Raw genomic sequence first — 9,986 nt, forward strand, 5'->3', positions numbered from 1 at the left:
GTCCGGGGCGGCCACAGGCAAAGCAAATTGGTTTGTCGTCAGGAGTACGCCAATTGTTTGCGGCCATGGGGCCAGCGCAAGGGGTGCGGGGTGGAGTCTGCGCGAGCAGTGGTTGACGCGGTGTGAAAGCAGGGTGCGTTCGAGGCCGTGCGACGACGTCGGCGTACGTGAGAGGAGCAGCTACCGGATGCGACTGAGAGGACACTGGCACAGCGTCGGCAATTTCTGCTTCAATCGCCTGCCGAATAGCGGGTGACAGCTAAGGAGCAGGACGGGGCTGGGGCTGTTGCTGAGCAAACTGCAGCAGTGAGAGCTGCCGAGCTACTTCCTCGCGTATGAACGCCTGGAGCTGTGGCATCAGTGTTGACTGGTCCGAGTGAACGGCCAGGCCTGCGAGGCTGTCGTCGTTAGTAACCGGGCGACGAGTCAAGGCCCGCTGTTTCCGGAGTTCATCGTAGCTCTGACACAGTTTGATGAGTTCCGCTACGCTGGTCGGGTTTTTTGCAAGAAGCATCTGAAAGACGTCATCGTCAATGCCTTTCATGATGTGCTTGATTCTGTCAGATTCGGGCATCGAGGCATTGACGCGCTTCGAGAGGTCGAGAACGTCCTCAATGTAGCTTGTGAACGACTCGCCCGGTTGCTGGGCGCGCTGGCGCAAACGCTGTTCAGCGCGCAACTGGCGCACGGCGGGGCGTCCGAACACATCTATGAGGGCGGCCTTGAATGCAGACCAGGTGGAAAAATCTTTCTCATGGTTTTTAAACCACAGATGAGCCACATGTGAAAGGTAGAAGAGGACATTGTTCAGTTTGGCGGTTTCATCCCATCGGTTGTGGACGCTTACCCTATCGTAAGTCGATAGCCAGTCCTCCACATCACTGTCGTCAGTGCCGCTGAAGACCACCGGATCCCTCAGGTAAGGCACCCCGGAGCAAATGACGGGTGGAGGGGGCGTGGAAGGAGGGGCCGTGGATGGCGGGGCCGTGGATGGCGGGGCCGTGGATGGCGGGGCCGTGGATGGCAGGGCCGTGGATGGCAGGGCCGTGGATGGCAAGGCCGTGGACGGTGGGGGCGTGGTTGCGTCTTCGGGCATAGCGGGACGAAGCGTACGGGAGCGGAGTTCCAGGATGTAAGCTTGGCAGGTCGCACCCAGCACCTTCCACCAATTGAAATGAGGTTTATTGATGCAAGCGTAGATGTATATCCTTCGGATATACTGACACAGAACCACAGAACGGGCGGCTAAAAAGTTACGTCGGGCAGCGCTCTTAGCGGTCACTTCGGCGTCGTCTTTTGCGGAGCGATCACGATGCTGCTACTGCTGGTGGTGTGCATCATCTGCAGAGCATGTAGCACGTCTTCTTCATCACAGCTTTAGTATAGCGTATATCAGCAAACGCAAGGATCTAGCGTGAGCGTTAGCAATGCGCCCTCTCGCAAGTGACGTCATGGCCGGGACGCCACTGGCTCGGCTACCGGGCACGCTCGTTCGCTTCGTGCATGCCCGAGGTTTAGATCGCGCCAGCGGTACTTACTGAAGGATGTTAACGCGACAACGTTAAGGGTCCCGTGTCGCAGAAAACACGTTGTCGGCGTCGTAGCCGGCGTATAGGCGTCCCGTGAGCGAAAAATATTCTTTACGGCACTAAAGTTGTTCTTCTATCACTAAAGTTGTTCATACCTTGTCTTACACTGTTTACAAAGTTATTCCTCGGAATTTTGAGATGACAGACGACAAAAAAATGTCATCTAACAAAACACCCACAGCGCATGCGTTTTACGTTAAATCTTCTCATACTAAAGTACTAAAAGTGCGAAACAACAACAGAACATCGGCCCCTGCAAGAGGCCGCGTTTCTACCAGAAAGCTCGCCTTCGTGCAAAGCGTTCGCCGCCAGCATTTCCCGGTAAACATCAGGGCTACACAAGCTGCATTTGCCGGGAAACGTGACAAGCAGTCAGGGATCTTTAATGCTATAGCGTTCCACTTTTAAAGGCGAAGATTAAGCGTCCTCCAAATTTTTTTCGGCTGCTTTCTGCTGTCACGGTTAGCTCCAGTTTATTTTTGGAAACTGCGTGAATAGTGAAGAATTGCGACTTGGATATCCCAAGCTATGTAAAGTTCAAGGGGGCTGTTGCTTTTACACTGCAAAGGTCTGCCGCGTCTGCTAATAAATTTTGTGTAAAAAGAACGTTTGCAAATTCAGCATGCAAGATATTCAATCAATCAATCAATCAATCAATCAATCAATCAAAGCTTTATTTCAGTTTGCAATAGAGTGTGCGGTACAAACTGGGGGTTTGAGAGAAAATGCAGTCTACACGACCGCTTGACAAGGCTCTCGAACACTTTTAACACATTGACAGCTGCGACAAAAGGAAGAAGGAAAAAAAAAGAAAAAAAGTGTAGCAATAATAGGGTACAATATGTGTAATGCAATGAAATCTCTCGGACATTGTTAGTACAACAGTTGCGTATGTCATTATACAATGATACGTAGAACTTCAAATGCAGTAAAACATGTAGTGAATACTCGCATAATAAATACACAGTACGAAAAATATTTGAGTTAACATCAAACAGTGCAAAATTATATTTATAAAAGAAAATGCGAATGCTCTATATTAAGTCAACAAGAACTAAGCCACGAATGAGTCTCGAATAGCATGAAATGACATATAGCATAAATTCTCATAGAATTCAGTGTTTAAGTATTTAGGCAATATGTACAACAACATAGCGAAACCATAGTTACACTCTTAATCTGGTTCCATATAAGTTCCAGTTAAAAAGGTGATTCACATATTTTTATCTGGATCGGAACAGTCAATGAGTGGAACGAGACATATAAGTGGATCTTATGTGGAACGTTCGTTCTGTTTTCTTTATGTTTGTCGTTCTTATTTGGAACTCAGTAAAGGGGGGGAGGCGGTGTTGTATGATCCAGTTATCGTTCCACTTAGATTCCAGTAACATTTCTAGACAGTGCGCTTGTATGTTTTTTGCTTGTGTCTTGTTCCACATAACTGGTGCGCTGCAGTGAAGTGTGCATTGCACCACATATAAATTTGGCGCTCTTTGGGCGGAAATGCCCTTGGACCATACACACATGGCATATAAAATTGCAGAAACTTACGCTGTATCTGTGAAGCTATCTTACAGCAGTTGACATTTATAAACTGCTAAGGAGGATATTTAGTGATGTCATTTTACATTAAAAAGATCCCTGTTCAACAACGCCGTAGAAAGATTAAACGACGCAAGCAAAGGATATATCTTAGCGAAAAGTAGAACTTGCAGGATCCTCTTGTCAGGTTGTCTGCGGCGATCAAACGGCCTTTGCGAACCTGGTCTTGCTGTCACTAATTTGAGACGCGCAGTACACCAAAGCGAAGGTGTCGTTGCCCTCTCTTGTGCTTGTCTCAGTTTACGGTTCCGTTTCAATGACGAATGTTCACCAGCTAGCTCGTCTCTCCATTTTACTTCAGTGCGTCTAAAGTCATCAATAACTTGAATTCCAGAAGGTCTGGCGTCTTTCGGTGCCCACTCTGCTGTTTGGACGAAGCCCATAACTGCCTGGGCTCAAGAATTTCTGGTGGACATCGCGCTTTTCTGGACACCTCGGTTATAAAATAATTCTTGAGGCTATCACGTGTTGTGCATTTGACTAACAAGTAGCACCATAGAAACAATGGCTTTGGTTCAACGTTCAGCCATTTGCGCGCTGTGGTCTAGTACGTACACAGTCTTCAACGCTTAAACAATAAGTCAATGACTACAGCCTTCAGTTATAATGCACCCTTGGGTCAAGTTGCGGTATATTGCGCATGCTTATACGCATGCAAGTGTGGTTGCATTTTCCTGCTCCTGGTAGCTCTTTGATTTCCACAAGCAAACAAAAATATCAGTTTGCAGGGAAAGGTCGACTGTATACGATTCAGAAGTGAGGAACGAAATTAAACTTAGAGAACTTAAAATACTTCGCAGTATCTGCAGTAAACTCTGTGTATTAATACTGATATCATAATATTTTTCTAAATTATGCACTTCAATAAAGGAAAGATTCGCAGTGTAAACATCGATTTCTTCATGGTAACTGTAGCGCACCGAATGACCCTTCCGTCTCCTGCTGCTCCCTTGTATATTGTTTTTCTGCAGTGCTGGCCTTAAGGAGGAGAAGAACTGTTTTGAAACGGGCCGGTGCTTTACTTTCTAATAAACTGTGTCACACCTTGCCCTGGCTGTACGCGAGTAATTTGTCATGTGTATATCAATGAGCGTCGCATTATATTTTTTGGTAATGAACAGGCTTGCTGTGGTCAAGGAAACGCAGCAAATGAAGCAGCGTACATTTCGCGCTTATTGTAAACAGCAACGCTGAAAAGCTTTCTTCAGAAATTATGTACGGTTATTGCGCGCGCTCACGGCCAGCAGTGCGAAACAACTTAAGTACAAATTAACGTGTTAAGCGGTCTGCTAATATCTTTGTAAAATGCATTAACACCTGTATTACGTACATTGCATGTATTAAGTACAATAATATATATATTAACGTGTTAATAACTAAACACTGCGCCCTGAGGGCGCGCGGCGCGTTGTCATTTCCGGGAAAAAAAAAAGAAAAAAAAAAAAAAAAAAAAAAAACGGCGACGGCCGCGCAGTTTTCACGCGCTGTACCGCGGGCACATCGCCCATACAATCGCTACCTCCAGATGCGCATGCGCGACGTCTGACGAGCTCTCCTCGCCGGCGCGGTTTACGTTGTGACACATGGGTGTTCTGTGGTGACACGCACAGTGCAGTGGCGCTTGCCCCGCCTGATGCGAACTGCAAGAAATGACGGTGGTGTGCTGTCGGACATTTTGGCGGTAACCGTTACGACGAGGCGGAGTGGTGGAGTTGCTAGGAGGCGCAAACAAAGGTCAGTGCTGCATATTTATGTGCTCATTACGGTTGTTGTTCAGTGAAACATAAAATATCATTATGTCGGGTAGGAATAATTCAACTGTATTCAGTTGTATGTATTCAGTTGATTCAGGCACGCCTGCCAAACTCGCTCCACGAAGACAATTACTGCTTATATAGTCCGATAGCTTAATTTGAGTACCATCCCGGCGGATTTGTTTCCAGCGCGCGTAATAGAGCATTTTAAATGACGGAATGGTGGCAGTTTTTCCCCCAAATTGCGGATCACGAGGCAAAGGGCGAAAAGACAATTCCTGTTAATATGCTTATTTCGTCATTTACGCTGTCTTAAATTCTGCGCGGAAATTTTTTTCGTAGCGTGCAACTTCACTTTGTTTTGGCGAAACGTAATCGGTAAATGGTAATTCGCGTCAATTTGCGTGCTCGTTTCCCGGAATCCGCTGGCCATTTATGACTCCGACCACGTTGCTGGTTCGCGTGTTTCCCAGTAATCTGTATGCCCCCTTACAGTATGTTGCTTAGTAAGATATTGACGGTCGCTTTAGCTGACAGCAGTTGTGGATCTTCGCACCATGCGACCGCGTGTTTGCCGCTCGCAATCTCAGCGCGCTCACACGCTTAGCAACTTCCAAGCAAATTTGCCAGAGCTTGCGTCCTTGAACGTATCGGTATTTTTTTTTTAAACTTGTGGGTTATTCCCGCTGTTTTATTCTGCTAGGTAGCATGGATCTACAGTGCTTGCAAAACCGGGATCTTCGTCCCGGGAATATTTGTCCTTGCCGCTTGCACGCACGTAATGCACCAATTAAAGAGAGAGCGCGAGTAAGATGCCATTCTGCATAACTGTTAATAATGGTTCAATGCGTTGGCGGCCGCACTGCCTAGGTTTGGCTGTGTACGTTAGGTAGTTTCTTGTTTCTTCCAATGCCGCCGGCTTTTTCAGATCTTATGTCCACGCCACCCTTAGCTTGCTCCCTGACGTAGAGAAATCTAAGGGACAGTGGTTGTCTTAGCAGTAGCGTAAGTTCACGCTGCTGTCGCTTCATAATATAACTCTTTTGGGGCAGCTTATATTAGTTAACAAAAACATTTCATTGGTGGAGGGAAGAAAGTGAGGAACGCATGCCTGGCCTGGTATCACCGTGCCTGGTATTCAGAAATTGTGCCGCCATTTCTATGCCGTGGATTTCAGTTCTGGTTGCACGACAGAATAATTGCCTACAACGCGTACGTGCTGAATAAGTTCTTACATCATGATGTGCCCACAAAAATTATGCCATTTCTGCGCGTCCTCAAACTTAATAATCTGCAAACGTAGCTACGTTCTCAGTTCGACAATAACCTGTGCAGAAACCGAATATCGCTGTGCCCACTTGGATAGTTTGTGACAAATGTTCCTGCTTTTGTATGAAAAATAAAAATGAAACCATTATTTCCAGTCTCTACGCGAACCCTTCGCGTCATGGCTGTGGTATGCACTGTGGACACATGTAATAGGCATGTAGTTATGATTTGTGAGAAACTTATGCAGCAGCCTAATCCACCAGCAGTTCTAGTTTGGTTGATGCCACCACGTAGGGTCAGAGTCAGAAGTGGTTTTATTTGGGCATTGAATGAATTACAAAATATGTGTATACAGAAGGAGGTCCCATAGTCGGAGACTGAATCGGGACCTCCTACAGTAGTTAATGTAGAAAAATTAATTAAAGCAGCAAACAGCAGTAGCGAAAACAAAAATAATATGGATTGCAGACAAAACAAAGAAATTGAGAAAGAAAAAAAAATGAAAGAAAAAAAAGAACAGCAAAAAAAAAAACAACAGCAATAATTAGACAGGATAAGAAACAAAAGGTAATTCAACACATCTAAGCTGTTGTCGGATGGTTACAGGGTGAAAAGTAGTGAAAATAAAAAAAGAAGTCGCATCTATTTTCAACAATGTAAAACAACCCCTGATGAGATGTTTCTTCGATAAAAGGTTGTGAACTACTTGGTATGATAGGGAGCGGGACAACAAAAGGAAATAAAAAGAAGTAACCACAATTACGCAGAATATGACATGGATGTTAGGAAAGTTTTCACTTCTTTTTTGAATTTGCCAATTGATTGTGAGGTTTTGATTGCATTTTGTATATATACCTAGAGGATAAGATTTGGACACACCTTTGTAACATTAATTTTACTCCACAACACAAAATTTATCACATCCTGTGACTTGGAACTGTAATGTTTATACGTGGTAGCAGCATTCCAAAAACACATCGTGAATACATTCGTTATGTATTTTGTTATGTTAGATGTATAATACCATATTTATAACCATTCCATATTGAGCACTCGATTCCCGCATAATCTGGAAAGGCCACTAGCATGTCAGGTATATACCGCCATTTATTTCAACGTTGACTCATGCTATTTCAGAAAGCATTCTTGCGATCTGTGAGTGCAACGAGGAAAACGCGGCTGCTTTGGATGAAAAAGTATCTGAGAAGCCTGCAGAAAGTGACCACGCTTCCAGCAACCCAATCCCTTGTCCTGATGCACTACTTGAACTGAAGGTGAGAATTTAGTTTTTCAAAGGCCTTGTTCAAACATTGCCCGACAACATGTTAGTTACCTCTATGGTGAAAGTGGCAGCTGACGATATTATGCTTATAAGCAACCACCTGCTACTTCTTGCATTGGTAAACCATTTTTCGGCAGGCAAAGTGTGATATCTTGTGGAACTACTAGATGTTAACAGGTATTGAGGGTTGTGCTGGTTGTCAGTCCAAGCATTTATGCCTATTGACCGCAGCTGTGGCAGACAAGAAATGTAAGGAACGCCTGTGCTGCTACTCAATTTGGAAGCTGCACTTTTGTAAAACAATTTGAGATTCTCGAATGAAAGTGCTTTGTTGGCTCACTGCCTTTACTTCCTGTGTTGTGCCCCGGCATCATTTCCTTAGGCTCTAAGTTCCAAACAGGAGGATTTTGTATTTATTTTGTTGATGAGCTGCTTGCCATCTCTTCAGCTATGCTATCAATTTTCATTTATGTGCATATATTTATCTGCGCTCAGCTGGAATGCATTTAGCCATTTTAGCTGTTAACGTGAAGCGTTTTTTCATGGATATTACTATGTGTGGTTTGTCAGAAGCACAAAAACGTAGCTTATTTTATAATCTGTGCTTTGATGATGTGTACAGTTCTTTATTTATCGGCTTTGATTTTTTTGCCTATGCAATTGAGGACATGGTCACAGATCCCTTTTGCATGGACCTTGGGCGAACGAAAATGCTTTTGGCCGCAACTGCAGAGGCCCACAGCTCCAATGCACCAGATGATTTGCCATCATACTTTTTAAATCCGGACGTGGTAAGATAACTTATGTTTTTCAAATCGTGTGGATCTGCTCTGTAAGGTTAAGAGTGTGTTATTTTGTTAGCTGTGATTTATGTTTAGTCAGCTGTGCTCTGTCGGTAGCATTTGGTAAATGATAAAAAGTGAGTGGTCAATAACCATACCGGCTCGCACTTTATAACCCTTAACACTGGTGAAAAGGCATTCCTGTAACAATGAATGTTGAAAGATGTCATCTAAGTCAAGATGAATATAAAATCAACTCCGCTGCTTGAGTAGTTGTGTAAAGGTGATGTTTTCTCTCATCGTATTGTTCAGCAGAATTAAAGTATTTGAAGCTATCCTAGGGCCTGTTTTTGTTTCATTGGGCCATAAAGTGTCACTCAATGTGCATTTTTTTCAGCTTGGCTTAGAAGCAGAAATAAGATTTAGAGACACAATGGAGGCTGTGGAGTTGGCCAAGCTAAGCAAAATGCAAGCGATTTTGAACCGGTGAAGTCTCATGGGACTTGAAGAATTTGTTCAACCCAAGAAGGCTGATGCTGCAGTTTTTACTATGCTAAGACAGCACTTTCTGATCTCTTGAATGAAAAGGGAGGGATAAAAAAACTTCAGGGCTGTAGTTCCGTACACAAAATACCTAAAAAAGGTATGGAAAGGTGAATTTCAAATCGTACTTTTAAAATCATGTTTTACCTGTAAGTTACGTTAAGCATCATAACAGCACTACAAAGCACATAATGGAGTAAAGAGGACATTTATTTGTAGTGGGAAAGTGCATGAAGTGTGAAGTGCGCAAAGATTAAGATATTGTTTGGTTGGTAACTAACAATCCATCAAGGCTGGAAAAGCCAATTGATGCTCAGGTCATTCAACCAGAAAAGTGTAATGCTTTTTCCAGAAATAAAGCACCGATTCCATTCACACTAAGAAATCGTCGATGCGGCATGCTCATAGAATTTTTGTGCACACTGGCACCTTTTGCAGGTTTGAAAGAAAGGAAACCAAGAAATTATAGTGAAATAAATTATTAGTTTTATAAAAAGGGTATCATCACGAACACCACAATTTAAAGCCATTGTGTTGTTAAAATTTGCTGCTTCTCTTTTCTTTAAAGGCACAAGAACTTGGCAACAGGTGTCCACCAGGCCCATGCATTTTGAAAGAGAATGGCAACTTCAAAATTGCCTGCAAGGAAAACATTGTGGCGTTACCACCTGCATCATCACCTGAGAAGGCAGTCATCCTCCTGTTGACTGTATATTTTATTCTAAATCTGTCATACACATACGCTTTTGGACAGTTTTTGGTACTTGTGCAGGCAGTTGTTGTGAAGGGTGAGCCATTTGACAGTGGCTTGATGCCATTGTCACCACCTTTTTCAAAAAAAGTTTTAGTTTTGGCCATTAAATTTTTATTTCACATTGACCTTATAAAGGACCATTTTAAATGATATTCAAAAGCAAGAAAGAGTGAAAAAATTATACTGGCATTTGTTATTGACAAAACATTGCCCAAACTTGGCTGTTACGTGAACATTCATAACTAGCGAATGGAGTGCAGGAATCGTAAACTTTTTGGCACAGAGGTAGCCAACTAACCATACTGTGCAACGAACTAGGATCTTTGCCATCCGATGATTGGGAATCAAGATATAGTAAAAATACCAAAGAAAACAAAAAAAAGTGTCATTTTTGTCTGCATTGCTTGGAAT

At 43.7% G+C, this 9,986-nt stretch overlaps 1 long non-coding RNA gene across 4 annotated transcripts; it reads left to right on the forward strand.

Annotated features, from left to right (window-relative positions):
- Positions 1-4,753: 4,753 nt before the first annotated feature.
- Positions 4,754-9,634, forward strand: LOC125945842 (uncharacterized). Of its 4 annotated transcripts, none has more exons than XR_007467151.1 (4): positions 4,754-4,925; positions 7,352-7,488; positions 8,162-8,287; positions 9,390-9,634. It is a non-coding gene; the product is annotated as an uncharacterized LOC125945842 (long non-coding RNA). The 4 variants fall into 4 exon arrangements; XR_007467152.1 differs by having other exon boundaries at positions 9,397-9,634; XR_007467153.1 differs by having other exon boundaries at positions 8,175-8,287.
- Positions 9,635-9,986: the final 352 nt, after the last annotated feature.

The sequence above is a fragment of the Dermacentor silvarum genome, chromosome 1 (assembly GCF_013339745.2).
Source record: "Dermacentor silvarum isolate Dsil-2018 chromosome 1, BIME_Dsil_1.4, whole genome shotgun sequence".
NCBI classification, from domain to species: domain Eukaryota; kingdom Metazoa; phylum Arthropoda; class Arachnida; order Ixodida; family Ixodidae; genus Dermacentor; species Dermacentor silvarum.